The following is a 7965-nucleotide window of genomic DNA, read 5'->3' as shown; positions in this document are numbered from 1 at the left end:
GCCAAGCTGTGAACCAAGTTTGGCTACTGCTATTGCCAGGCCAAGCTGTGAACCAAGTTTGGCTACCGCTATTGCAAGAGGTATGGGGCTCACTCAAGCCAGATTCCATTTGTTTGAAAGAATTTAGGAAAATCTGAAGCATGGGCCAAGACAAGCCATTTGTATGGAATAGCCATTAGAAATAGCCCGAGTGGGCCTGCAAATTAGGTGTGGCAGGGTGATAGAGAATCACCAGGATGGGGCAAAGAGTGCGAGCAAGGTTGATGGAGTTTCAGATATGGTCCCACCTGATAGCTCTCTGGTTATGTGGTGGGGGGGAGGGCTCAGGAAAGGAATAATGGCCTCTGCCAGCACTTCTGTCTGATAGAAGATGCCTTCCAGGTCTTGCTCTGATGCCAGACAGTTTTGTTCTTTCCTGTATGTCTCTGATGCCTTTCATTCTGCTGCCTCCACACAGAATCTCAGAGGGTGTGAGTCCATGTAAGTCTGTGTGTAGGCCCTGGAGTAGGAACTGCATGAGGCTCCTGACATTTCTGCTTTCCACAACCTCAATCCCTGCTGGTTTTTATAGCCAGAAGCTATGGGAACTTAAGTTCCTGGCACTGGAACCCTGGGCTGAGGGGCCTGGTGTGGGGCAGGGACCCCTTGCTCCTGAGATATCTCTCCTGGTTTTTATCTGCCACATGTGGGTGTGGGACTCACTCCTTCTGCATCCCTGACCCTCCTACCAGTCTCAGTGTGGTTTATTCTTTAATTCTGTAGTTATAGCTCAATTTCTGATGGTTCTGAATGATAGTAGTACTATAGTTTAGTTGTAATTTTGTTATGGTTGTGCAAAGAAGTGAACCATGTTTACCTATATCACCATTTTGACTGGAGGTCCAAATTTTCTTCTTTTTAGAAGTAATAATATTCCATTGTGTCTAAATACCATATTGTCATTATCCATTCATCCATCAATGAACATTTAGGTTGCTTCCACGTCTTGGGTATTGTGAACAATGCAACAATGGACATGGAAATGCAGATATCTCTTTGAGATCTTGATTTCAATTATTTTGGATATGTACTCAAAAGGGGATTGCTGGATCATATTGTAGCTCTATTTTTCATTTTTTAAGGAACTTTTATACTGTTTTACATAGTGGTATTACCAATTTACATTCCCACCAACAATGCACAATGGGTTCCCTTTTCTTCATATCCACACCAACAATTATCATCCATTTTTTAAAAATAATAGTCATCCTAATAGATCTGAGGTAATATCTCATGTGGTTTTGATTTGCACTTCCCTTATGATGTCAAGTATGTTTGCAGGTATTTGTTAGCCATTTGTATGTCTTCTTTTGAGAAATGTCTATTCAGGTCCCTTGTCTATTTTAAAAACTGAGTTATTTGGGTGGATTTTGCTGTTAAGTGGTAAGAGTTTCTTATATATTTTGGATATTAAACCTGTATGAGATAGATAGTTTCTGAATATTTTCTTCAATTTTGTAAGTTGTCTTTTCACTTTATTATTTGTGTCCTTTATGGTACAGAAGCATTTTAGTTTTATTTGTCTATTTTTGCTCTTGTTTTTTGTACTTTTGGTGTCATATCCAAAAAAAATCACTGCCAAGGCCAATGTCGAAAAGCTTTTCCTTCATGTCCCCCCCTACCTTGGAGTTTTATAGTTCTAAGTCTTACTTTAAGTTTTCAATCCATTTTAAGTTAATTTTTGTGCATGCCGTAAGATAAGAATTCAGTTTCATTCTATTCCATGTGACTATGGAATTTTCCCAATACCTGTTACTGAAGAAACTATTCTTTCCCTATAGTGTATACTTAGCACCTTTGTTGAAGATTAGTTGACCTTATATGACTGGGTTTAGTTTTGGACACTTGTTCTTTTATTGGTGTATATGCCTGTTTTTATGACAATACCATATTGTTTTGATTACTGTAGCTTTATACTATAGTTTGAAATCATCAAGTGTGATGTCATCTGCTTTCTTTTTCTTGCTCAAAGTTGCTGTGGCTATTTGGAATCTTTTATGGTCCCATATGAATTTTAGAATTGTTTTATTTTCTATTAAAAGTTCTGTATAGATTTTAATAGTGATTGTACTGAATCTTTAGATCACTTTGGGTAGTGTAAATATTTTAATTTTGTTAATTACTTCAGTCCACAAATATGGGCTATCTTTCCATTCAGTTGTGTATTTTAAAATTTCTTTCATCAACATTTTATAGTTTTCACCTATAAATTTCACCTTCTTGGTTAAGTTTATTTCTAAGTGTTGCTCAGGAATCTCTGAACAAAAGCTGGTTATAACATTTGCGATTTCTTGTGGACCCAGACTTCTAAATGTCCTTATTCTAATAAGGACAACAGAATACTCTCAGAGTTCAGGGAGGCAAACAGAGGTTCAATCCAAGTGTGGTATTGTTTTGACAGGCCCTAAACAGCAGCAGGACACTAAGTGCCTAGGAAAGGTCATCTGGAGGAGATAAATATGGAGGAAATTGACAGAATCATATTTGAATTTTAATAAGGTCATACCTAAAAAACTATTGGGAGGGGGTATGTAAGAATGGATTGAGAGCAACTTATTATAAGGTAAGCCCAGGAGTATATCTAAGAAATGATGTGGTATTGAGCTAAGGCAGTAGTGAATGTTATAAAGAAAAGAGACATTTAGGAAATTGAGAATATCCTTCATTGTCCAGTATATAACATTTGATAAAGTACAATAGCTTGTCTGCCTTGAGTTGAAAAGGGCATGAACTTTAGAATCAGACACTCCTCAGTTTAAATTTCATCTCTCCATATATTAGCTGGGTAGAGATATGTCGCAAGTCTTCAATTTCCTTACCCATAAAGTATGAATAGTAATGTTTAGCTCACAAAGCTGGAGACATGGGTAACCATATATGTAAAGTATTTAGCATATAACTGGAATTTTGTGGTTGACCTGTCTTTATATTACTCAATTACTTTTTTGTTTAGATTTCAAGATGTTCAGGGTTAAATGTAATGCTAATCAACAGAAATCATATTAGACCTCATGATCAGAATATATATTCAATATTTCCTCTATCTTTTACTACTTCTATTAACTTTATTGACTATTCAGTCCTTTGTCATAATAACCCCATGTTCCTTTGGGGAAAAAAGGGGAAGAAATGCATGGATGGATAGATGGATAAATGTATCTATGGATGTCAGTTAGTACAACCTTGATTATAAATCTACCCAAATTTGGTGGTTTAAAACAATAACACCCTTACAGTTCACTAGTCAGTGTGGGTCAGCAATTTGTGCTGGAAGGGTGTTTGCTAGGACATCTCACTTCTGTTCCATTTGGTATGAGCTGAACTCAGTTGTGCTTTGCAGACAGCTTGGAAGCCAATGTTCTCGCTCACACTCCTGGTTCTCTACTGGCTGTTGGCAGGGACAGGGAACATATCTGAGCGAGCCTAGGTTCCTTCACACGTTGGTTGTTGTAGATTGCCAAAGGCAGCATAAGAGGGCTTCTCCTACAAAAGCACTTTTTAGGCCCCCTCATCAAGTTTGCTAAAGTGTCACCTGCCAAAGCAATCAGATGGCCAAGGAATGAAGAAAATAAACCCCACCTGTGATGGGAGGAGCTGCAAAGTTATATTGCAAATATATAGGAAGAATTTGTGGCCTTATTTTAATAGTCTACCACCATCTGGGTTGGCATAGGCTCTTTCACATGGTGGTTGTCACAGGTTTCCTTAGACTAGGTTGCCCTGGCTATTTAGCCTTCACCACTCCTATCTGTGCTATTTGAAGAGCTTTAACTTCCTATAAAGTCCTGAGGGACTGTCTCATTGTTTTCTTTTGCACCAGTCTCCTTTCCCTTCATTGGCTTCCCAAATTTGCTAGGCACTGCACAAGGACAATTAACTTCTTTGCTAATACCAATTCTTTTATCACTGATGCAGCAATCTTTGAAACACTAAAGCTACCCCACTGGGTATGGTACAGCTAGAAGAATACTATTCTTCCCTCTTCACAATTCCACTCTTCCTTGGTGGAGTACTAGTACTGCTTGTGCCTCAGTGTCTCATAGTGCTTGGAAAACACACTTAGAGATTCCCCAAATAGCCAGCCTCTCACTCTCATCAGACATTGGTCCAAGACGTTGATGGAGAGTTGTGAGGAAAAGATGAATCCAAGTTTACAACCAATTTATCTTCGGGTTGCTCCACCCAGTGAGCAAGACTTGCTCACCTGGCTCCTTCCTCTGTGAGGGTTTTCTATCCCTATAGATTCTACAAGATAATACCATCAATTCACTAAACATAGTCATACATGTCTGAATCCCAGAAAAGGAGGTTCCAGATGAAACATCCATCTGTTAGATTTATAAATAATACCACCAGTACTCTCGTTGTTACTACTTGTATTAATATGTGGCATTGAAGTCCCCTGTAATCTTATAAGGTAAGTGCAATTAATATCTCCAATTTATAGAGGTGAAGACTGACGCTTAGAGAGAAATTAAGAAAATTGCCCAGGGTCTCATAGCAAGTACACAGCACGGGGGGTTGGAACCCAGGCGACTCTGAATCTAAAATTCACTCACTTAATTCTGTCCCCTACACGTAAATCATTCCACTAAGCATATATTTCAGATGTTTTGCTTCAAAATTTAGGTATTAGGAATACAATGCAAAGAGCTTCCCCGGCCCCCAAAAGAAGACAACTGAAACCAACCCTGAGTAAAGAAGGAAAGTTTAAAAGGAGAACAGGTATTCAGAGATAGCTGTTGTAATTAAATGGTAGCCGTCTGGACTTGTGGCTGTGTACCTTATAACATAGTATATAGTATGTTATGATATATAACATATAGTATGTTATAGTATGTTTAAGTATGCTGCTATGTATAGCCATGGATGTGACCACCTTGCCATAAAAGAGAAGGAAGATACTTACCTGGCAGGGGAGATGCAATGATCACGAAGGTGGCTTTCCCAGGGCGAGGCTCACCCATCGCGCTCCGGATGTGCCGAACCCTGCGATTTCCCCAAACGTGGGAAACTCGACCGCATAATTTGTGGTAGTGGGGACTGCGTTTGCGCTCTCCCCTGAAGAAAAAAAGAGAGAGGGAAGAAAAAGGAAACTGGTGGAAACAGAAGAAGAAACTATTCAAAACATCTCCAAATTTCAAGGGCATCTATGTAGTATATGGAAAGAGCATGAGACTTGTATTCAGATTTTCCTGGTCCTGAAAACTAATTTGACCACTACTAGCTATAGTGTTGATCAGATAATTTAAACCTAACTTTTCTCCAGTGAAAAATAGAAGTTATATCACCTTCCCTATAAGTTTGCAAGTATTAAATAAGGTAAGGCATGCAAAACATTTTAGCCCAGAATCTGGCCTTGAATATGTTCTACCCAAGAAACTATAACTATTATTATGAACCTTTTGAAACAAGGTAGAACAATAAGTAATTTTTATAATACCAAATAAAATGCAAAAGTTTCCAGTGAACAAACATAGCTTTCTTTCAACATCATTATTCTTATAGTTACTATGTCTCCAGCCTGTTTCTTATTTCTTTTTCCATATATATATATATACATATATACACACACACACACACATATATACACACACGCATATGTGTGTATATATATATATTTTTTTCAATCTTCGCCTTATCTATTCATGGGTTAGGTCTCATTTGCAAGAGCAGTAGACTTATTTTTACTTTCTCCCTTCTTTTCTTTTTCTTTGTCCCTTTCTTCAAATACAATCCCATAAATTCCTTCTTTAGGTAGTGACATTTGCACTGGTTTTTGAAGAATTTCACTGCGTAGAGAATGCAACATATCTTATCATCTATGGTATTTGCAGAGGCTGGTAAGAAGTTTGGTATGTCTGGGACACAGGATATTACCAGGATATTTTGTTGTAAAGGTAATTAGAGGCAAAGTGATAAAGGACTATGAATTGTAAAATAAGAAATGCAGATTTTACTGTAGGCAGTAGAGATTTTGAAGGTCTCTGAAGAGGTAAATGACATGACAGATACGCATAATAAAAAGATAGGTAACTTTGCCATCAGTGTAAAAATTAGATAAAAGTGAATAATGGATTTGAATAACTTTGGTATCAGTGTACATATCAGATAAAGGTGAATAATGGATTTGAATCAACAGTGACTGGGAGTAGGGAGATTACTGCAGATCATTTGGGGTCATGGCAGTAGCCCTGACAAGCTATGGAGACGATCTGAGTCCAGGCAGAAGAGTAGGAATGGGGCAGACAGGGTGGATCTACGAGGCATTTGCCGGGTTGAATTCACATTTGTCAAATATTTATAAAGCATCCACTTTGTAGCAAGAAATGTTCTAGGTACCAAAGACAGAAAGTTACCAGAGGTCCTGCCCTCAGAGATAGACTTGAGGAGGTGATAAATGTGCTGGAAAATAATACAGCTGGAAAGGAGGGAAGGGAGCCCAGAGGAGGAGCCAGTCTCTTAGAGAGAGCACTGGCAGTGCGTGTCTTTAATGCAGTGACACACAAAGGGTCCCGGGAGGGAGCAGTGGTGGGGACCCAGCAGGGAGGTGTTGCTGGGAAGCAGACGCAGCAGGCAGGGGCCAGGCCAGGAGCTTCAGTGTGAATCCCCGACTAGTAAAATGGTTAGACTCTGGAGCAGGGAGCAGGAGGTGAGAGCAGGAGGAGATCATCTTTGCGGGGACTGGGGGTGTAGGGGCAAGTTCTTGGAGGCCCTGTAGGTCATTTAAAGGATTTTTTTGGTTTTTACTTTGGGTGCACTGGTAGCTGTTTTGCATGTCTTCTAGCTTAGCCACATCTAGGCATGTAACTTGAACCTTTTGGAGCCTCATTTTCCTCATCTTTTTAATGGCATAAAGTATGAACCTTATGTGAGCATTAAATGACTAACGAAAGGCACTCGAGTGTGGCCTGGGTGTATGGGCTGAATGGGTGGGAGAACAACAGTGTCTGTATTATTAGTCTATACAACTAGGTCATGGTGATATTTTCTGGGATGCAGCGTAGAAAGAGAGCCAGATTGGTGAACAAGGGAGGGAAATAATGAGATCATTTTGGATTCCAAGGTGCCATGTGACATTCAAGTGCTTGTCCTGGTCCTGGCAGGCTTTGTGTGTGTGGACTCATGAAAGAGGTATTGCTCGGAGACATGGATTTCAGAGAGTGGAGCCAGAGACAGGGGGTAGTCAGTACATTTTTTATTAGTTGTTCTTACGTATTCAAAAATCTTTTCTCCACTATTGCCATACATTGTTATTGTCTCCCTAAAGTTGAAAGAGTGGCCCGAACTATAAAACAATTCTATAATCACTATTCTTAATCCCCCTTCTCCTTGAGCAGGCAGACAAAACTCCTTTTAACTGTCGGCCTCTTGCTCCAGAGACCATAAACCGGCGTCCCAGTGGAGGCCAGGCGGCAGCGAAGGCTCGATGGACTTCGCCCTCTTTCCTGTAGCCACTTCCAAGCTCCCCTTTCATGAGGCTCTTTTTTCATTTGTTTCCATTTTCCCAATTCTCTTTGTGATTTCTGCCCCTTTAAAGTGTGTGCCCAAGACCTATACTCTTCCTCCATTCTTCCACTTGCAATAACATTGCCTCTCATTTTGATAGATTTGCCCAGATTTAATTGGTTCTTGATCTCACGAGTCACTGTCATTCAAATACACATCTATATGTATTTAGACATTACTGCATAATGACATCACCTGCCAGAGAGCATCCCTTTCTTTACTGTTTCCTGGCAGTGCACTTAGAATGGCTTGGGTGGTGGCGGGATCCATGGAGCCCAGGGTCAGAAGCTGAGGGGCGCCTTGCACAGTGCGCCCACATTCCCTACACTGAGGGGGAGATGCTGCGTCCACCGCCTTATCTAACATCCCCCATAGTCCTGGCTTAAACACCATCTATGTGGAAAATTTAACTTTGCT

At 39.9% G+C, this 7965-nt stretch overlaps 1 non-coding gene across 1 annotated transcript; it reads left to right on the top strand.

Annotated features, from left to right (window-relative positions):
• Positions 1-4940: 4940 nt before the first annotated feature.
• LOC129081199 (U1 spliceosomal RNA) lies at positions 4941-5102 on the top strand. The gene has a single exon (XR_008530271.1). It is a non-coding gene; the product is annotated as a U1 spliceosomal RNA (small nuclear RNA).
• The last annotated feature ends 2863 nt before the right edge of the window (positions 5103-7965 follow it).

Source organism: Pteronotus mesoamericanus, unplaced genomic scaffold (assembly GCF_021234165.1).
Source record: "Pteronotus mesoamericanus isolate MK-2021 breed Mesoamerican mustached bat unplaced genomic scaffold, CSHL_Meso_final contig_94, whole genome shotgun sequence".
Taxonomy (NCBI): domain Eukaryota; kingdom Metazoa; phylum Chordata; class Mammalia; order Chiroptera; family Mormoopidae; genus Pteronotus; species Pteronotus mesoamericanus.
This window is presented reverse-complemented; position numbering and strand designations above follow the sequence as displayed.